Raw genomic sequence first — 23,415 nt, forward strand, 5'->3', positions numbered from 1 at the left:
TGTTCCCACAGTGGACAAGGCTGGTGGAAGAAGTCCTCTACCCAAGCGATGCTTTTTGAGGTAACAGAAAGCAACTATTAAAATGTATCAAACATTCGGGGAGCCGATGTATCTAATGGGAGGGAACTGCTTTGAACAGAGATGATTGCTACTTTTAAAGACACCTCGAGGGAATGACCCAGAAAATTATCATGATCTCCTGCTGCAAAATGGTTGTCCCATCTCTATTTGCGTTCAGCTAGAAAGGAAATGGCGGGGAGTACAAGTAATCCTGATCTTTCAAATCTGTGTTTTACTGCTTTTACAGAGTTAAATCTTCAGGTCAAAAGAAGAAAAACATTTCACTGATTTTTTTCCTCATGCCTCTCGGATGGGAGATGTTTTGTTCGTGATGTGTTGGGCTTTTTAGCAGCAATACTGCTGTAACTACCTTGGGTGGTAAAGAAATAATAGTTGGTAGTTATGATAAATAGCTTGCCTCCTAAAAGCAAGGTGAAATCTTCTGGAGGAAATCATCTCAAAAGTATTCATTCAAAGAGAATATCTAATATGTATCGAGTGCAGGACAATGAAATAGATGTTTCCCATCCTTCGTCTTCTTGAGAACTCATATGTGGGGTAGACAATTGAACCACATCTTCTAGGTGAGGAAATTGAGTACAGAGAATTTAGGTGAGAGGCTCCCAACGCTGGTGTACATCAGCACCATCTAAAGTGCTTGTTTAAGAAACTGATTCTTTGGCTGAAGCCCAGATGAGTCTGAGGTGTGAGATCAGGTGTGGGAAACACTGTGTTCAATAACTTGGCTAAGATTATACTGACTGCTAGTTGATCTAGGTCTATAGGAACCCGAATTCCACATTCTTTTTGTTTCATCGTCTTTGTTGATGATCCTTCAGGGTAACTTAAACAAGCAAAAAACTCAACCACCCACATCCTTTGCGTTGCTCCTTATACCTAAAATAGTCCATCAAAGATAGGAAATCACAAATCCTATTGAGTCTACACTTCTGGAAAACTATTGTCCCTCTAGTGACTGTTGTCTCTATTTTGGACCTAACACAGAGCTAATTAAATGCACACTGGCCTATGCCAGGTTTGGCGAGTGACACTGGATAGTTTATCTGCTTGCTGGCAAAATTAAGAGAACAAAACACATTCACTAGAGTGTGGAAGGTCAGCTCTCCTTAATAAAGGGTTTGCGGCTATGTGAAACTAGAAAAGAAATGATGTATTCTGAAGCTATTTTCATCCCATTAGCATAAGTCAAGAAGAATAAAGGCAAATGTACTGTCAAAGATGAGGCTCCAAATCTGATGTTCATTGAAGGGGCATAATTGACTTTTTTCTACCACCTCCACTGACCCTTTCCCCTCAGCTTGGAAACACGGTACTGGAACATTCACAAACACTGAAGGCATACATGTACTTTTCAAGTTTTTCTATGACAGGACAAACGTTTTCTGAGCTCAGGGTCTGCAAATCTACTGATCCTTAGGGAAGGAATAAATTGTTTCCTTCTCTAAGGCCAGGCAGCACCACCACCAACTGTCTTCCCTAGAATAGAAACCGAATAAATATTGGATCCTGATGCCTTTAATTCAGAGCTGGTGGCAAACTAATTTTAATTCAGTGTAATCATGGTTCTCCACTTGGTCTGCGTTATGATTTGGGGCATTTTCTCCTAGCAGTTTTGGTTTTCTGAGAGTACCAAGATAACTTAGAAAAGGGAACTGGAACTAGAGAAAGCAAGGGGATAGCTTAAACCCTTCTCAAAAGAGTAGAGACTGTTTCTGGTATACATAAATCACATAGACCCTTTCACCCAGAGAGGCATTTCCAGAGTGTTTTTCTTTTCCAAAGTAATAAACAAACAAACATTTTGTCTATACATAATCTTTCTCATATTCACTGTAAACCACAATTCAGGATTTTTCCAACTATCCCAGATATTCTGAAACAAAGACTGGCATTTCACTTTTAAAGATCCCATGTTGTCTAGCACAGGGAGATCAGCTCTGTGCTTTGTGACCACCTAGAGAGGTGGGATAGGGAGAGTGGGAGGGAGACGCAAGAGGGAGGGGATATGGGGATATATGTGTATGCATAGCTGATTCACTTGGTTATACAGCAGAAACTAACATACCATTGTAAAGCAATTATACTCCAATAAAGATGTTAAAAAAAAAATCCCACGTTGTCTAGTTTTTTCTACGAGAAGTAAATCTGGGTCTTCATCAGAGCCATGAAAATTTTGAGGTAAAAGGTGGGAGAGATGAACAGGGATGCCCTCAAAATGCACCGGTGGGATTTTGAAACATCTGCCTTTAACAATGGAATTCTTAGTGGGAAATGGGGCCTGAGGGGGTGGGGAGAGCACAGCATTATAGAGAGGGCTGTTTGTCCATGCACCATAAAAATGGGCACTCCGATGGTTAGTGTCATGGAAACTCTCTCTTCACTTCCGTGCATTCCCCTGGCTTCTCGCTTTGTCTTGGCCTACGTGGAAATTTTCTCCCATGTCCAACCATCTAAGTTAGGCAGATCTGATTTTTCCCAGGTTGCTCCTCTTTTCCATACAACCTACACTTGACCTCTGACTTTTCCCACAGTAGGCCATTCTGGGAAACCACCCGGTTCACTCCAACCCCAGCCTCTGGGATGCTTCCAGCCATAACAGCAGGTTTAGCTGGCATCCCTTTGTTCTTTCTGAGTTTTCTGTGGTAGGCATTATTTCATTCCATCTTCTACCAGTTAACCAGATCCCAAACTCATCTGACTGACTTGCATTATGGCAAATGCCTGTCAGAAATGAATCTGAAATAAAATAGTGTTGGGTCTTTAATGGTGAGATCCTAAATCACCCAGTGCATGATGACTTGTCAAACACAGCCCCTGTTAACCCTGACATCCTATCTCCCTCATCCATAGCGGGAGATATTCAGAAGTTAATTCAGGCAACTACTCTTTAGTAATACTGGTCAGGGTCTGGTTCCATCTCCTTTATATTTTATACATCTGCTAAACTGGCCTGAAACTAGTGTGACCCAGTAAAGTATCCTATCCTTTACCTGGATTAGTGGCTGGCCTATGTATTCCCTTCAGTTTTCACCTGTTTCCCGTTGGCTTTCCAAGTTGAGAGGAAGAAGCTGAGTCTCTAACTTCACAGAACCAAGAAGATGAAACAATACCCAAGGGGAAAAAGGCCAAGAGAGATTTCCATCCCACCTTTAGTTCAATTCACAGTCTCTTTATCTCCTCTATTCCATCCATTTTGTTCTTAAACCTTATCATGGCCCCTCCTTTACCTTGATGGTGAAGTGAGGTGTGGTAGGGAGAGAGAGAGAGAGAGAGAGAGGGAGAGGGAGGGAGGGAGGGAGGGAGAGAGAGAGAGAGAGTGTGTGTGTGTGTGTGTGTGTGTGTGTAAGTAGGGAGCTCCCACTTTGGGTTAGAACGTGCATTTGATGAAAAAGAGGTGGAGAGGGAAGGTGTGGGGAAATCAGGCATTCTCAAACTCCACTGGCTGGAAAGGCAAATTGGTAAAACTTTGCTTGAGGGTATTCTGTTAATATTTATCAATCATCTTAAAAATGTACGTTCTCTCCTTTAGGAATCTATTTTTAAACAAATAATAAAAAATGTAGAAAAGGATTTGCGTCTGAAGATCTGAGTCTCAGCATTATTTGTACCAATGAAAAAATTCAGGGATTTGTTAGGTAAGTTATAAAATATCCACACAGTGGGATTCCATCATTAAAAATACTGTTTCTAAAGAGCTTTTACTGATAGGGAAATGGTTATGCTAAGTGAAAAGGACAGATGTAAAGCCATGTGACTATAATACCAGTTCTGCCAAAAATGAAGTATTGAAAAAGACTGTACAAAAATGTTAATTGAATTTTGGGTGATTTTTTTTCTTCTTTTTGTTTTCTGTATTTAAAACACACACACACACACACACACACACACACACACACACACACACACACACACCCCTCCAAAACAATAACTACTAGGGAACAAAAGAAGGAAATATAAGGCGTAGGGGTTTATTAGACCAAATGCAGACAAATCTTCTGGGAGGCGCCCACAGTTGCAAACACAGAAGCTGACCTTGACCCAACAGCAAAAAGGGATGGTTGGAAAGATATGTGGGGCTTATAGAATTGGGGAGAGCCTGAAGATAAAGCTGGAGAAAGGCAGGTAGGCTACCCGGAACGTTCATGGCACCAGAGCAAATGGACAAATGGAAGCCCATATACTATATGTTTAACTATTTATGAGTTATAAATCAAACTAACAGACTATTACATGAAATATGTTCTATTCTTTGCTCTTGACAAATACATCTTCAGAGCAACAACAAAAAAATATGTGCAAAGCAACAGTTACTTCCAAATAACTTGCAGCTAGCCCGCACATTTGCCCTGGGGATTTGCAGACACAGCAGAAGCCAGGCAGGAATACAGAGAGGACAGAGAAGAACTTTCCCTGGATGCTGGTCCTCTTACCTCAGCTTCCTCTTCTGATGGCTCAGGAAATCCATAAGAAAAGCTCTTGTGTTTTCTTTTCTTTGAGGTGTCTGGGGTGGAGGGGTGGAAGGGGGCTCTTAATTCTCATAAAGCTGCTTGACAGCTAAAATCCTCCTTACCCCTCTTCTAGGCACTTCATAAGCTATAAGACTTCTTACCCTACACAGTTCAAGCTGGGCAACCTCTGCCCACAAGGTGCCCCCTGCCACACCAGCCTCTGCTTTTATCGCACTTTCTGGTTTCTCAAAGGAGCCTCCACCCTCCATTCTTCTCTTTTCACCTGCTCACAAGCCCTAGGAAGTGCCTTGCCAGTGCACATATGAATACCCCAAGGCAAGTTTTATTCACACCCTAACACCTCCTTGCAATCAGCCATTCCTTGGCCAGCCTCACATCCTAGGGGTGTGGGTGCCAAAGGCAGTGTGGTCCACACTTAGGAGCAGAAATATGGGGGAAGCCTGGACGTAAGCTGGGGCATATGAGCAGGGAATTTGGGGACCCTGGGCATCCAAAATGGGGTGGGAGAGCTCCAGGTGGGGACACCTCCTTGGCCCCACTGGAAAAAGGAATAGGGAAGCCCTGGAAGACCAAAAAGAAGGAAGCAGGGAACAAAGGCTCTCTGGTCACCAGAAGACCTCCTATGGTCACTGCTCTCTCTGCTGGTGGTGACAGGTCAAGTTTCAAGGTCTAGGAGGAGGTCTTTTGACTGGCCACTTTTGGGTCTCCTGACAGCCTTTAACTGGACTAGATAGCAGATAGAATAAATATCATGCTAGTACAGTTGGAGGGGCTGGGGTGGGTAATGGAAAATCTGCCAAGACCATATAAATACAATGGAAGAGGAAGCTTCAAAATGGATATAAGGAGGCCATTAGGAAGGGGAATGGATTCTGGGGAATCACTTATAAAGGAGTAAAAACACTTATCTATAAAATATCCTACTCGTGCAAGAGAAGGACATGGCTGCAACTATTCTCTGAGAAGCCTAATCTGATAACAGTGTATGCTATGGTCTGAATGTCTGTGTCCCAAATAATGTTCAAAATTGACATGTTGAAATCCTACCCCCAAAAACAATGGTATTAGAAGGTAGAGCCTGTAGGAGTTTCTTAGGTTGTGTGGGTGGAGACCTTATGAATGAGATTAGCGTCTTTTTGACCCAGATCCCTTTTATCATGTAAGGACACAGAGGGAGGGTGCTGGCTAGGAAGCAGGAAGATGGTCCTCACCAGAAAGCCACCAGGCTAGTGCCTTAATCTTGGACTTCCCAGCCTCCTGAACTGAGAGCAATAAATTTCTGTTGTTTTTAAGATAACCAGGCTACAGTATTTCGTTACAGCAGCCCAAACAGAATAAGACAGTGCATAAGATAAATTGGAGACAGGAAGACAAATTAGGAACCATCTTTGCCTCGGAGTAAATATTAGTGGTTCCCTCTGATACCAATGGTCATCGAAAACAATGACTCTCAGATTGCTTTTGTGGGCTTGGACTCTAGGTAACTCCTTCCAACCCTCTGTAGGTTATGGAGTGATGTCCTGCCCAACTGATTAGACTGTATGTGATGCTGGGTGAAGTAGGGAGCTCTCTTGGAGGCACAAAGGCAGACAGGCTGTTTTGTGTTTGGAGGAACTGCCGCTGGATTGAGGTAATCACACTGAGACCCACTATGTCTTGGAATACTTGTCTATGAAGGATGAAATGAGTCCACTGGGGAATATTTATGTCACCCACACCCACACCCACACCCACACACAGAATGTTGAAGGGACCTAGTAATGTATAACTGCAACAGAAGAATTTATGTGTCAGACTCCTCTCATAACAACTGATCTCATTGCTTTTATGTGAACAAATGTGGGGAGAGGGCTGGGGGAAAAAAACCATTATTTTATATCTCAACTTCTGAGTTGAATGCCTAGCTTCTGGTTAAATACTTCTGAAAATCACAACAGAAGGTCTCTGGGAGTAGGGATTACAAATTCTCCCACATGACGCGTTATTTCAAAAGCTCTCACTCAAGTGTGTAAATGCCTGTGCTTCTAGGCTGAATGATTCATGGCCTTTAGTACATATTTTCTCCTTTGAAGGTTGAAGTGACGATGATGTCTTGTACCTTATTAATTTCTTCTGTCCTCTTAGTTTCTCTTTGTCCTTCCATCCAAGGGTTCTCTCTCTTTCCCTCTAGCAACTCTCTTGGTTCAAATTAGCCACCTTCTCTGTCTGCCATTTCTGTCAACGGCGCAATTATTGTTTGTCTTATTCAGAACTGATACCCAGGAGACATCATTATCTCCTCCACTTTCCTCACATCTAGTCAGTCAAAAGCTCTGTCAGCCCTGTCAATGTGGCCTCTATGACATCTTTTATATGCCCACCATCCATTCATTGCCTGCCATCCCATCAGGCCTCCATTATTTCTCATCTTTATATACAATATATTATGTCCACAGTCCAAATTTTAAAAATAGTCTCCTTTTAAACAATTGCTCTCTCTTCATACAAGTCTATATTCTATTAGAAAATTAATACACGGTTACTAAACACTATTTTAAAACTTTCCAAGGAACTTCCCAGTCTTAAGCATAAGTTACAAATTCCTTAACTCCGCATTCAAGGCTCTCACTCCATCGGGTACCTACCTTCTTTTTTTTTTTTTTTGTGGTACATGGGCCTCTCACTGTTGTGGCCTCTCCCGTTGCGGAGCACAGGCTCCGGACACGCAGGCTCAGCGGCCATGTCTCACGGACCCCGCCGCTCTGCGGCATGTGGGATCTTCCTGGACCGGGGCATGAACCCGTGTCCCCTGCATCGGCAGGCGGACTCTCAGCCACTGCACCACCAGGGAAGCCCCTACCTTCTTTACATCTCTCCTCCCACAGCATTTGCATCTGGACTGGTCCACTAAGCGTTCCTGACAACTTAAAGCACATTTTTACCAGACTATCTTTGTTTCTACTATTCTACCTGCCTGAAATTCTTTCCCTTCATCTCTACCTTTGCCTAATTCTAGTGCATCTTTTAAAGTCTGTCTCAAACCTGACCTCTGCTGTGGGACCTTTTCTGATTTATAATATTTTATTCTTCTCTAATGAACTATAGGAACTTACCCTCTCTACCATTCTCTCATTTTAATTTAATGCTAGCTAGCTAGCTGTAATGTTATTTCTCTATTAATAGAAATATTCTGTCTTCCAGCTAGCTTGTATATTCCTTGAGTATATAACCTTTCTCTTATGTTGTTTTGACTTGAAATTCTAACAACACCAATTAATGAAAAGAATAATAGCTACGTTCATTGGATGCTTACTATGTACCTGGCACTGTGCTAAGAGTTTTATGTTTATGATCTCACTTGAGTCCTTACTGTCAATGAAGGAGGAAGGCCCTGTTAACCTATCCCTTTGCACATAAGGAAGCGGAATCTTAGAGAACCAGAGTAACTTGTCTGAGGTCACAAAACTAGAAAGTTGTGAAATCAGCATTTGAACCTTGGTCTTTCTTGTGGCAGAGCCTAAACTTATAAACCCATTTTCTACCGAAGCTTTAGTTTTCACTCAACTACATTCAAAGAGTTTCTGAGGGCCAACCAAATACACAGCATCATCCTTGTGACCTATTCATTGATATGACAACTGCAAATAGCTAAAAGTAGTTTAAACTAGCCTACACCAAATTGGCTATTTCTGTGGAGGCACACAACATTCTCAGGGAACCCAAGTGCAGCCAGCAAAATTAAGGATGGTGCCGTTTCCTTTCCAATCGTTTTGTTGCCAGAGCTGCTCCAGGTCTTTGCTCAAAACCTGCCAATCCCCACCTTTAGCCAGAGTTAACATAAATCTTTAAGTTAAAGGGTCAAAAGATAAGAAAGGAAGTTAAGAAGAACAACACAAACAACCCCAGATGGAACCAGCTGGGACAAAGATGGCTGCAAATCTGACCTCCAACAGACCCTGCATCTCATTATAGGTTGATTTTACTACATTAGCATATTACACGTTATACCTACCAGCGGTCATGACCAGACATTAAGTACCAAAAAAAGGATAAAAAGGGGGTGGCACCCTACTCCCTCGAAAAAGCACTGCCCCTTCCCCATAGACGAATGCATATGCCTCCACATCAATGGCCTCACTTCTCCTCCCTTTGTCTTTATTCTTTAAAATTAAATCCCTCTAGCCAGGTGGGTGAGAAGTTGATCTGTGAACTTAGTTCCTGCTTCTCCATTCTTTGGCCACTGAATAAAGCTTGTGCTCTATCCATCTCAGCTTTAGTTTTGTTATTTGCCTACTCAGAACTGAAGGGAAAAAGAACCCGCCCCTGCAGAGGCAGAGAACCTTGGCTGGACTAGGGCCCAGGCAGGGTCTATGTGACTTAATTCAGTAATATTTTCATTGAGAGGTCAGGTCTAATTCTCCTCCCCCTTGAATCTAAACTGGACTTAGTGAATTGCTTATTCTATTAGTGACTAATAGAATTGGAGCAGAAGAGAATGCAATGCCAGCTTCCACCCTGGGACCTTGAGAGACTGGAAGCTTCCATTTCTTCTCTTGGAATATTTTCTGGAGGAATCCTAAGCTGCTCTGAAACGTCTGAGACCGCCATGCTACAGACGTCACATGTACATGGCCAGGTAGACATTTCCAGCTGAAACAAGCCTTACTGCCAATCTCACCAAGGCACCAAGCATATACGTGGAGACATCATGGGCCCTCTAGATCAGTCTCTCTGCCAGATGAATACCAGTTAGTAACTTCGGTCAATGACATGAAGTGGGAGACCCACCCACCCAAGCTCTGCCCTAATTCTTCACCCATAAAATCATGGGATATAATGAAATGGTTGTCACTTAAAGCACAAACTTTTGAGTTAATCTGCACAGCAAACGGTAACTGAAACTAACTGGAACCAGGAACTATTAACCATAAACTTCTCTATGAGCCTACAGGGACTTTCATCCTCTTTCCTTGCTATATTCTTGTGTCATTCTTCTCCTTTTCTGTCAAATAACTTCCGGTTTCCTGTGCAGATAGGAGGAATTAGTCATAGCACAGCACCCTACTTTATATGCCCTTCTAGTTCAAGCGATGACAGAAACTGAATAATGCCACATGTTTTAATTCTAAATTTCCACGGGATTGATTTTTAAATTGGGCTCAACTTGAGTTGGTTTTCAACCCTGCTATAAAAAAAACAGCTAAGGAGAAGGGGTCACATAATACAAGTAGGGCTTCCAGCATCCATAGCAGTGTATGTGTCATGGGGAATGATTCGTTCTCAGAAAAATACTAAGTAAGGCTTCACTTAAAAGCCTGCCTTCTGGGGCTTCCCTGGTGGCACAGTGGTTGAGAGTCCGCCTGCCGATGCAGGGGACACGGGTTCATACCCCGATCCAGGAGGATCCCACGTGCCGCGGAGCGGCTGGGCCTGTGAGCCATGGCCGCTGAGCCTGTGCGTCCGGAGCCTGTGCTCTGCAACAGGAGAGGCCACAACAGTGAGAGGCCCGCATACCGCAAAAAACAAAAAAACCCCAAACAAACAGACAAACAAAAAGCCTGCCTTCCTTATTTCTGGACCCTCACATGACTCTGCTCTCCACTTCTACGCTATGAAGTGTGTCAGCTTCCTGAAGGGTTTTCGCATGCTCATGAGCACAATACTGATCTCTGGAGTAGCCTCTGTTACTCAGTCTCCTCCAGCAGTTCTTGAGGCAGCACAGGAAATTGGCACCCCAGGCATACTCAGCCGCCATTAGTTAAACATTCTCCCCAGTAGCTGGATTGGGATGCTGGTCTAGAGGCAGAGTAGTGGAGTGGTTAGGAAGAGTCTAATATATACAGGCACACCTCTGAGATATTGCAGGTTCAGTTCCAAACCACCGCAATAAAGCATATGTCTGAACATTGCAATAAAACGAGTCACCAATTTTTTGGTTTCCCAGTGCATATCAAAGTTATGTTTGCACTATACTGTAGTCTATTAAGTATGCAATAGCATTATGTCTAAAAACACAATGGGCATACCTTAATTAAAAATACTTACTGCTAAATCATGCTAACCATCATGGCCTTCTCTAAGCCATAATCTTTGTGCAATAGTAACATCAGAGATCACTGATCACAGATCACCATAACAAATATAAATGAAAAAGTCTGAAATATTGCAAGAATTGCCAAAAAAAAGTGACACAGAGACACAAAGTGAGCAAACGCTGTTGGAAAAATGGCACTGATACACTTGCTCAATGCAGGGCTGCCACAAACCTTCAATTTGTAAGAAACATAATATCTGTGAAGGGCAATAAAGTGAAGTGTAATAAAATGAGGTGTGCCTGCGTATACATATTGCATAAAGCAACATTTTCCAGATGTTAGTCTTTCATTACCACATTTTTGGATTTGGGGCCATTTCCATTTACTATTGATACTAATACTTACTTTATATTTTTCTTTAAATAAATTTATTTGTTTGAAATATAAATGTGGGCTTTCCTGGTGGTTCAGTGGTTAAGAATCCACCTGTCAATGCAGGGGACATGGGTTAGAGCCCTGGCCCAGGAAGATCCCACATGCCACAGAGCGACTAAGACCGTGCACCACAGCTACTGAACCTGAGCTCTAGAGCCCGCAAGCCACAATTACTGAGCCCACATGCCACAATTACGGAAGCACGTGCCTAGAGCCTGTGCCACACAACAAGAGAAGCCACTGAAATGAGAAGCCGGTGCACCGCAATGAAGAGTAGCCCCCACTTGCTGCAACTAGAGAAAGCCCACACGCAGCAACAAAGACTCAATGCAGCCAAAAATAAATAAATTAATTTAATTAATTACTTAAAAATATATAAATGTATTCATTTAAAAAGTAACTATCAGAAAAAGTCTGGACCTGCCGAAGAGTCAAAAGACATATTCTTCCCTCTTTGTTTCCTGGTGAGCGAGGAGAGGGGATTAAGAGCGCTGCTTAAAGGAGCTCCAGAGACAGGCACGATCCACGGCTAACAGCAAGGACCCCAGAGACAGGCATGAGACGCTAAGACTGCTTCTGCTGCCACCAAGAAGCCTGTGTGCGAGCACAGGTCACTCTCTACACCCCCCTTCTGGGGAGCCTGTGCAGTCCGCCACTGCCAGGGTCCCGTGATCCAGGGACAACTTCCCCGGGAGAACGCACGGTGCGCCTCAGGCTGGTGCAACGTCATGCTGGCCTCTGCTGCCGCAGGCTCGCCCCGCATCTGCACACCTCCCTCCCCCCAGCCTGAGTGAGCCGCAGCCCCCGAGTCAGCTGCTCCTTTAACCCCGTCCTGTCTGAGCGAAGAACAGACGCCCCCCGGCGACCTACATGCAGAGGCGGGGCCAAATCCAAAGCTGAACCCTGGGAGCTGTGCGAACAAAGAAGAGAAAGGGAAATCTCTCCAGCAGCCTCAGGAGCAGCGGATTAAATCTCCACAATCAACTTGATGTACCCTGCATCTGTGGAATACTTGAATAGACAATGAATCATCCCAAATTGAGGAGGTGGACTTTGAGAGCAAGATTTATGATTTTTTTCCCCTTTTCCTCTTTTTGTGAGTGTGTATGCTTCTGTGTGAGATTTTGTCTGTATAGCTTTGCTTCCACCATTTGTCCTAGGGTTCTATCTGTCCGTTTTTTTTTATGTATTTATTTTTACTTCAAAAAATTTTTTTATTTTAATAACTTTATTTTATTTTACCTTATTCTTTCCTTCCTTCCTTCCTTCTTTCCTTCCTTCCTTCCTTCCTTCCTTTCTTTCTTTTTTATTCTGACCTGTGTGGATGAAAGGCTCTTGATGCTGCAGCCAGCAGTCAGTGCTGTGCCTCTGAACTTCAGGACACTGGTCCACAAGAGACCTCCCAGCTCCACGTAATATCAAACGGCGAAAATCTCCCAAAGATCTCCATCTCAAAACCAACACCCAGCTTCACTCAACGACCAGCAAGCTACACTGCTGGACACCCTATGCCAAACAACTAGCAAGACAAGAACACAAACCCACCCATTAGCAGAGAGGCTGCCTAAAATCATAATAAGTCCACAGACACCCCAAAACACACCACCAGACGTGGACCTGCCCACCAGAAAGACAAGATCCAGCCTCATCCACCAGAACACAGGCACTAGTCCCCTCCACCAGGAAGCCGACACAGCCCACTGAACCAACTTTAGCCACTGGGGACAGACACCAAAAACAACGTGATCTACGAACCTGCAGCCGGCAAAAAGGAGACCCCAAACACAGTAAGATAAGCAAAATGAGAAGACAGGAAAACACACAGCAGATGAAGGAGCAAGATAAAAACCCACCAGACCTTAACAAATGAAGAGGAAATAGGCAGTCTACCTGAAAAAGAATTCAGAATAATGATAGTAAAGATGACCTAAAATCTTGGAAATAGAATAGAGAAAATGCAAGAAACATTTAACAAGGACAAAGAAGAACTAAAAATGAAACATACAACGATGAACAATAAAATAAATTAAACTAAAAATACTCTAGAAGGGCTCAACAGCAGAATAACGGAGGCAGAAGAACAGATAGGTGACCTGGAAGATAAAATAGTGGAAATAACTACTGCAGAGCAGAATAAAGAAAAAAGAATGAAAAGAACTGAGGACAGTCTCAGAGACCTCTGGGACAACATTAAACGCACCAACATTTGAATTATAGGGGTTCCAGAAGAAGAAGAAAAAAAGAAAGGGGCTGAGAAAATATTTGAAGAGATTATAGTTGAAAACTTCCCTAATATGGGAAAGGAAATATTAATCAAGTCCAGGAAGCACAGAGAGTCCCATACAGGATAAATCCAAGGAGAGATACACCAAGACACACATTAATCAAACTGTCAAAAACTAAATACAAAGAAAACATATTAAAAGAAGCAAGGGAGAAACAACAAATAACACACAAGGGGATCCCCATAAGGTTAACAGCTGATCTTTCAGCAGAAACTCTGCAAGCCAGAAGGGACTGTCAGGACATATTTAAAGTGATGAAGGAGAAAAAAATACAACCAAGATTACTCTACTCAGCAAGGATCTCATTCAGATTTGATGGAGAGATTAAAACCTTTACAGACAGGCCAAAGCTGAGAGAGTTCAGCACCACCAAACCAGCTTTACAACAAATGCTAAAGGAACTTCTCTAGGCAAGCAACACAAGAGAAGGAAAAGACCTACGATAACAAACCCAAAACAATTAAGAAAATGGGAATAGGAACATACATATCGTTAATTACCTTAAATGTAAATGGATTAAATGCTCCCACCAAAAGACACAGACTGGCTGAATGGATACAAAAACAAGACCCATATATATGCTGTCTACAAGAGACCCACTTCAAACCTAGGGACACATACAGACTGAAAGTGAGGGGATGGAAAAAGATATTCCATGCAGCCATAAAAGGCAAGATCGACAGTAACACAATCATAGTAGGGGACTTTAACACCGCACTTTCACCAATGGACAGATCATCCAAAATGAAAATAAATAAGGAGACACAAGCTTTAAATGATACATTAAAGAAGATGGACTTAATTGATATTTATAGGACATTCCATCCAAAAACAACAGAATACACATTTTTCTCAAGTGCTCATTGAACATTCTCCAGGAAAGATCACATCTTGGGTCACAAACAAAGCCTTGGTAAATTTAAGAAAATTGAAGTTGTATCAAGTATCTTTTCTGACCACAATGCTATGAGACTAGATATCAATTACAAGAAAAGATCTGTAAAAAATACAAACACATGGAGGCTAAACAATACACTACTTAATAACCAAGAGATCACTGAAGAAATCAAAGAGGAAATCAAAAAATACCTAGAAACAAATGACAATGGAGACACGATGACCCAAAACCTATGGGATGCAGCAAAAGCAGTTCTAAGAGGGAAGTTTGTAGCAATACAATCCTACCTTAAGAAACAGGAAACATCTCAAATAAACAACCTAACCTTGCACCTAAAGCAATTAGAGAAAGAAGAAAGAAAAACCCCAAAAGTTAGCAGAAGGAAACAAATCATAAAGATCAGATCAGAAATAAATGAAAAAGAAATGAAGGAAACAATAGCAAAGATCAATAAAACTAAAAGCTGGTTCTTTGAGAAGATAAACAAAATTGATAAACCATTAGCCACACTCATCAAGAAAAAAATGGGGAAGACTAAAATCAATAGAATTAGAAATGAAAAAGGAGAAGTAACAACTGACACTGCAGAAATGCAAAAGATCATGAGAGATTACTACAAGCAACTCTATGCCAATAAAATGGACAACCTGGAAGAAATGGACAAATTCTTAGAAATGCACAACCTGCCAAGACTGAATCAGGAAGAAATAGAAAATATGAACAGACCAATCACAAGCACTGAAATTGAAACTGTGATTAAAAATCTTCCAACAAACAAAAGCCCAGGACCAGATGGCTTCACTGGCAAATTCTATCAAACATTTAGAGAGGAGCTAACACCTATCCTTCTCAAACTCTTCCAAAATATAGCAGAGGGAGGAAGACCCCCAAATTCCTTATACGAGGCCACCATCACCTTGATAACAAAACCAGAAAAGGATGTCACAAAGAGAGAAAACTACAGGCCAGTATCACTGATGAACATAGATGCAAAAATCCTCAACAAAATACTAGCAAACAGAATCCAACAGCACATTAAAAGGATCTTACACCATGATCAAGTGGGGTTTATTCCAGGAATGCAAGGATATTTCAATATATGCAAATTAATCAATGTGATACACCATATTAACAAATTGAAGGAGAAAAACCATATGGTCATCTCAATAGATGCAGAGAAAGCTTTTGCCAAAATTCAACACCCATTTGTGATAAAAACCCTCCAGAAAGTAGGCATAGAGGGAACTTTCCTCAACATAATAAAGGCCATATATGACAAACCCACAGCCAAAATCATCCTCACTGGTGAAAAACTGAAAGCATTTCCACTAAGATCAGGAACAAGACAAGGCTGCCCACTCTCACCACTCTTATTCAACACAGTTTTGGAAGTTTTAGCTACAGCAATCAGAGAAGAAAAGGAAATAAAAGGAATCCAAATCAGAAAAGAAGAAGTAAAGCTGTCACTGTTTGCAGATGACGTGATACTATACATAGAAAATCCTAAAGATGCTACCAGAAAACTACTAGAGCTAATCAATGAATTTGGTAAAGTAGCAGGATATAAAATTAATGCACAGAAATCTCTGGCAGTCCTATACAGTAATGGTGAAAAATCTGAAAGTGAAATCAAGAAAACACACCCATTTATCATTGCAACAAAAAGAATAAAATATCTAGGAATAAACCTACCTAAGGAGACAAAAGACCTGTATGCAGAAAATAATAAGACACTGATTAAAGTAATTAAAGATGATACAAAGAGATGGAGAGATATACCATGTTCTTGGATTGGAAGAATCAACATTGTGAAAATGACTCTACTACCCAAAGCAATCTATATATTCAATGCAATCCCTATCAAACTACCACTGGCATTTTTCACAGAACTAGAACAAAAAATTTCGCAATTTGTATGGAAACACAAAAGACCCCGATTAGCCAAAGCAATCTTGAGAACGAAAAAAGGAGCTGAGGAATCAGGCTCCCTGACTTCAGACTATACTACAAAGCTACAGTAATCAAGACAGTATGGTACTGGCAAAACACAGAAATATAGACCAATGGAACAGGATAGAGAGCCCAGAGATAAACCCACACACATATGGTCACCTTATCTTTGATAAAGGAGGCAGGAATGTACAGGGGAGAAAGGACAGCCTCTTCAATAAGTGGTGCTGGGAATACTCAAAAGGTACATTTAAAAGCATGAGATTAGAACATTCCCTAACACCATACACAAAAATAAGTTCAAAATGGATTAAAGACCTAAATGTAAGGCCAGAAACTATCAAACTTTTAGAGGAAAACATAGGCAGAACACTAGGACATAAATCACAGCAAGATCCTTTTTGACCCACCTCCTAGAGAAGTGGAAATAAAAACAAAAATAAACAAATGGGACCTAATGAAACTTCAAAGCCTTTGCACAGCAAAGGAAACCATAAACAATACCAAAAGACAACCCTCAGAATGGGAGAAAATATTTGCAAATGAAGCAACTGACAAAGGATTAATCTCCAAAATTTACAAGCAGCTCAATCAGCTCAATAACAAAAAAAAAACAAACAACGGAATACAAAAATGGGCAGAAGACCTAAATAGACATTTCTCCAAAGAAGATATACAGACTGCCAACAAACACATGAAAGAATGCTCAACATCATTAATCATTAGAGAAATGCAAATCAAAACTACAATGAGATGTCATCTCACACCAGTCAGAATGGCCATCATCAAAAAATCTAGAAACAATAAATGCTGGAGAGGGTGTGGAGAAAAGGGAACACTCTTGCACTGCTGGTGGGAATGTGAATTGGTTCAGCCACTATGGAGAACAGTATGGAGGTTCCTTAAAAAACTACAAATAGAACTACCATATGACCCAGCAATCCCAGTATTGGGCATATAACCCGAGAAAACCAAAATTCAAGAAGAGTCATGTACCAAAATGTTCATTGCAGCTCTATTTACAATAGCCAGGAGATGGAAACAACCTAAGTGCCCATCACCAGATGAATGGATAAAGAAGATGTGGCACATATATACAATGGAATATTACTCAGCCATAAAAAGAAAGGAAATTGAGCTATTTGTAATGAGGTGGATAGACCTAGAGTCTGTCATACAGAGTAAAGTAAGTCAGAAAGAGAAAGAAAAATACAGTATGCTAACACATATATATGGAATCTAAGAAAAAAAAATGTCATGAAGAACCCAGGGGTAAGACAGGAATAAAGACACAGACCTACTAGAGAACGGACTTGAGGACATGGGGAGGGGGAATGGTAAGCTGTGACAAAGTGAGAGAGTGGCATGGACAAATATACACTACCAAACGTATAATAGATAGCTAGTGGGAAGCAGCCACATAGCACAGGGAGATCAGCTCAGAGCTTTGTGACCACCTAGAGGGGTGGGGTAAGGAGGGTGGGAGGGAGGGAGACGTGAAGGGGAAGGCATATGGAAACATATGTGTGTGTGTGACTGATTCACTTTGTTATGAAGCAGAAACTAGCACACAATTGTAAAGCAATTTTACTCCAATAAAGATTTAAAAAAAAAAAAACCACCTAGAGACAAATGACAATGAAAACTCGACAATCCAAAACCTATGGGATGCAGCAAAAGCAGTTCTAAGAGGGAAGTTTATATCTATACAAGCCTACCTCAATAAATAAGAAAAATCTCAAATAAAAAATCTAACCTTATACCTAAAGGAACTAGAGAAAGAAGAACAAACAAAACCCAAAGTTAGCAGAAGGAAAGAAATCATAAATATCAGAGCAGAAAAACAATGAAATAGAAACAAAGAAAACAATAGCAGAGATCGATAAAACTAAAAGGTGGTTCTTTGAGAAGTTAACCAAAATTGATAAACCATTAGCCAGATTCATCAAGGAAAAGAGGGAGAGGACTCAAATCAATAAAACTAGAAATGAAAAAGGAGAAGTTACAACAGACACCACAGAAATACAAAGCATTCTAAGAGATTACTACAAGCAACTGTATCTCAATTAAATGCACAAACTTTAAGAAATGGACAAATTCTTAGAAAGGTATAACCTTCAAAGACTGAACCAGGAAAAATACAAAATATGATCAGACAAATCACAAGCAATGAAATTGAAACTGTGATTAAAAATCTTCCGACAAAAAAAGTCCAGGCCCAGAAGGCTTCATAGGTGAATTCTATCAAACATATAGAGAAGAGCTAACACCCATCCTTCTCAAACTCTTCCAAAGAACTGCAGAAGAAGGAACACTCCCAAATTCATTCCATGAGGCCACCATCACCCTGATACCAAAACCAGACAAAGATACTACAAAACAAGAAAATTACAGACCAATATCACTGATGAATATAGGTGCAAAAATCCTCAACAAAATACTAGCAAACAGAATCCAACAACACATTGAAAAGATCATACACCATGACCAAGGGGGATTTATCCAAGGGATGCAAGGATTTTTCAATATACACAAATCAATCAATGTGATATACCACATTAACAAACTGAAGAATAAAAACCATATGATCATCTCAATAGATGTAGAAAAAGCTTTTGACAAAATTCAACACCCATTTATGATAAAAGCTCTCCAGAAAGTGGGTATAGAGGGAACCACCTCGACATAGTAAAGGCCATATACGACAAACCCACAGCAAACATCATTCTCAATGGTGAAAAACTGAAAGCATTTCCTCTAAGATCAGGAACAAGACAAAGATGTCCACTCTCACCACTATTATTCAACATAGTTTTGGAAGTCCTAGCCACAGCAATCAGAGAAGAAAAGGAAATAAAAGGAATACAAATTGGAAAAGAAGAAGTGAAACTGTCACTGTTTGCAGATGACATGATACTATACATAGAGAATCTTAAAGATGCTACCAGAAAACTACTAGAGCTAACCAATGAATTTGGTAAAGTTGCATGATACAAAATGAATGCTCAGAAATCTCTTGTATTCCTATACACTAATGATGAAAAATCTTAAAAAGAAATTATGGAAACACTCCCATTTACCACTGCAACAAAAATAATAAAATACCTAGGAATAAAGATACCTAGGGAGACAGAAGACCTGTATGCAGAAAACTATAAGACACCGATGAAAGAAATTAAAAGTGATACCAACAGATGGAGAGATATACCATGTTCTTGGATTGGAAGAATCAATATTGTGAAAATGACTATACTACCAAAGCAATCTACAGATTCAATGCAATAACTATCAAATTACCAATGGCATTTTTTATGGAACAGGAACAAAAAATCTTAAAATTTGTATGAAGACACAAAAGACCCCGAATAGCCAAAGCAGTCCTGAGGGATAAAAACGGAGCTGGAGGAATCAGACTCTATGACTTCCAACTATACTACAAAGCTACAGTAATCAAGACAATATGGTACTGGCACAAAAACAGAAACATAGATCAATGGAATAAGATAGAAAGCCCAGAGGTAAACCCACGCACCTATGGTAAACTAATTTATGACAAAGGAAGCAAGGATATAGAATGGAGAAAAGATAGTCTCTTCAATAAGTGGTGCTGGGAAAACTGGACAGCTACATGTAAAAGAATGAAATTAGAACATCCTTTAACACCATACACAAAAATAAACTCAAAACGGATTAGAGACCTAAATGTAAGACCAGACACTATAAAACTCTTAGAGGAAAACATAGGCAGAACACTCTTTGACATAAATCACAGCAAAATCTTTTTTGATCCACCTCCTAGAGTAATGGAAATAAAAACAAAAATAAACAAATGGGACCTAATGAAACTTCAAAGTTTTTGCACAGCAAAGAAAACCATAAACAAGATGAAAAGACAACCCTCAGAATGGGAGAAAATATTTGCAAATGAATCAATGGACAAAGGATTAATCTCCAAAATATATAAACAGCTCATGCAGCTCAATATTAAGGAAACAAACAACCCAATCCAAAAATGGGCAGGAGACCTAAATAGACATTTCTCCAAAGAAGACATACAGATGGCCAAGAAGCACATGAAAAGCTGCTCAACATCACTAATTATTAGAGAAATGTAAATCAAAACTACAGTGAGGTATCACCTCACACCAGTTAGAATGGGCATCATCAGAAAATCTACAAACAACAAATGCTGGAGAGGGTGTGGAGAAAAGGGATCCCCCTTGCACTGTTGGTGGGAATGAAAACTGATACAGCCACTATGGAGAACAGTATGGAGGTTCCTTAAAAAAGTAAAAATAGAATTACCATGTTACCCAGCTATCTCACTACTGGGCATATACCCAGAGAAAACCACAATTCAGAAAGACACATGCACCCCAATGTTCATTGCAGCACTATTTACAATAGCCAGGTCATGGAAGCAACCTAAATGCCCATCAACAGACGAATGGATAAAGAACATGTGGTATATATATACAATGGAATATTACTCAGCCATAAAAAGGAATGGAATTGGTTCATTTGTTGAGACGTGGATGGATCTAGAGACTGTCATACAGAGTGAAGTAAGTCAGAAAGAGAAAAACAAATATCGTATATTAATGCATATATGTGGAACCTAGAAAAATGGTACAGATGAACCGGTTTTCAGGGCAGAAATTGAGACACAGATGTAGAGAATAAACATATGGACACCAAGGGGGGAAAGCTGCGGAGGGGGTGGTGGTGGTGGTGGTGTGAAGAATTGGGCGATTGGGATTGACATGTATACACTGATGTGTATAAAATTGATGACTAATAAGAACCTGCTGTATAAAAAAGTAAATACAATTAAATTTTTAAAAATGAGTGTAAAGCTAGATAAAACAGACAAAAACAACAATTTCAGCTCTCTGGGAATCAACCAAAGGCATATAGCAATCTGAAAGCACTTATGTTTGAAAAACTGATTAGCCTTGGATAAGAACAGTAGGAGTCTATAATAGTTCTTGCCTGAGAAATTTCCCATTTCTTCCATCAACATACAGGTTCTTCCAGTGCAGGGAAGGCTACAAACCAGGAGCTTGACAGTCACAATTGAAGGAGGATCACTAGATTCGGAAAAGGTCAAAGTTCTATGACGTTTTTAGAGGAACAGGGAATGCACGGCTAATAGAGCTGGAGTTGGCAACTGTGGCTTCAAAAATATATATTCTTGGCTGAGACAGAATACATGTACAGTGGAGACTATAAAGACCCAGCAGAAAGTAAAAACTGAGGCAGATTTTAAAGCTGCCTGAATTTATAATGCACTTTCTTTCTTTTTTTTTTTTTGCGGTACGCGGGCCTCTCAGTGCTGTGGCCCCTCCCGTTGCAGAGCACAGGCTCCGGACGCGCAGACTCAGCGGCCATGGCTCACGGGCCCAGCCGCTCCGCAGTATGTGGGATCCTCCCAGACCAGGGCACGACCCCGTGTCCCCTGCATCGGCAGGCAGACTCTCAACCACTGCACCACCAGGGAAGCCCTGCACTTTCTTATTCATACAGGTTTATTGGCAGAGGACAGGAGCCTCACTGGCTAAAGGTGTCTGAGCACAGCCTGTTTAATAACTGGCTGACTATTAAGTTAGGCAGATCCAAGGGTGATCCCTGAGAAACCAGGCTTCAAGATTAAAACAAGAGTTATTTCTAAGAAAGGAAAAAAAAAGAGAAAGAGAGAAAGAAAGAAGGAAAGAGAGAAAGAAAAAAAACCTTGAGCAGCGACATCAGAGATTGCACACTCTAGAAGAGGGATATTTCACAGATTTAGCCAGTAAAATTACAAAACAAAGAAACTAACAAGCTAGCAACAACAACCTTTTTGGGGGAGGGGGCGTGAAGACTCAGAAATCAAAAGTGCTACAATATGTTATCTAAAATATCCAGTATAACAAAACTTTATAAGACATGCAAAGAAATAAGAAAGTATAAATCATATTCAGAAGAAAAAAAGAGCATTCAATCATCAGTAGAAACTGTGTTCCCAGATATTGGATTTAACAAAGATTTCAAACCAGCTATTACATATACAGGCAAAGAACTTAAGGAAACCATGTTTAAAGAATTAATGAAATAATACTAAGAATGAATAAAATAGATTTTTCAATAAGGAAATAGAAATTACAAAAACGAACCAAATAGACAGCCTGGACTTAGAAAGTACAATAACTGAAATGAAAAAGCCACTAGACAGATCAACAAAATACTTAAACTGGCAGAAGAATCAGATGAACTTGAAGATAGATCAACAAAAAGTATTCAGTCTAAAAGATGGACAAAAAAATCATTTTAAAGAAAAGTGAACACAACTTCACAGACAATATCACAAGTATGAACAGACATGTAGAGAGTGCCATAAGGAGAGAGAGAAAGAAGCAGAACAAGATTTCAAGAAATCATGGAAAAATTTCCCTAAGTTGATGAAAACTATTAATCTACATACCTAAGATGTTAAATGAATCCCCTGTAGGATAAACACAAATAGATTCATACCCAACGCAACAGAGCCAAATTGATGAAAAACAAACAGAAAAGAGGCCATAGTCCAAACCCTGCACAAAGACAGTATCTCTGATCTTTACTTATTTAGTAGGTATATGATTAGGTCTCTTAACCGCAGGATTTAAATGGAAACAACTCTATCTTGTCCAGAACCCTTGTGATCACTTGTACACAATGTTTTGTCTGTAATTATGGAACAGAGTAACAATAACTTGAATGTAAAAGTTTAACCATGAAACCTATATAGCTTGGCCATGTTCAGAACAGAAACCATTGCCTGGCAGAGTATGTCTCGAATAAACCTTCTGGTTCAGAGGAAGATATTAGTTGCCTCCTGACATTTCAAGCACATCAGATTCCCCAGAGAAGACGATTAGGATTTTCCAGCTTTTCTGAAGATGATGACAGGAACATTCACATCTGGGGAAGGCACATATGAGTCTATTGATAGACTGATAATTAGCAAGAACTCATCAAGACGTGGCTGCTGATGCCTGGCTTCTTTCTTCCTAAACTCCACAATTGTTCATTCTCTCTCAATAAGTCAGGCTGATTTCTTCATGTAGGAATTCCAAATAATACCTTTGAGAACTGAGTGTTCAGATAGAAGAGTGGGAAAGTTCAGGTATAATACAACTCCAATTCCACTGCCATTCATTCTCTGTTCCATTCCACTATTTTCTTAGGATAATAAATCTTTCTTCATTGTGGACCTGCAGCCCAGAAGACAATCTCTTGAAAATTACAAAGCCTCACATCAGCTT

This window comes from Delphinapterus leucas, chromosome 3 (assembly GCF_059928025.1).
Source record: "Delphinapterus leucas isolate spDelLeu-1000000601 "Yukka" chromosome 3, BTC_Dleu_Yukka2, whole genome shotgun sequence".
Classification (NCBI taxonomy): Eukaryota; Metazoa; Chordata; class Mammalia; order Artiodactyla; family Monodontidae; genus Delphinapterus; species Delphinapterus leucas.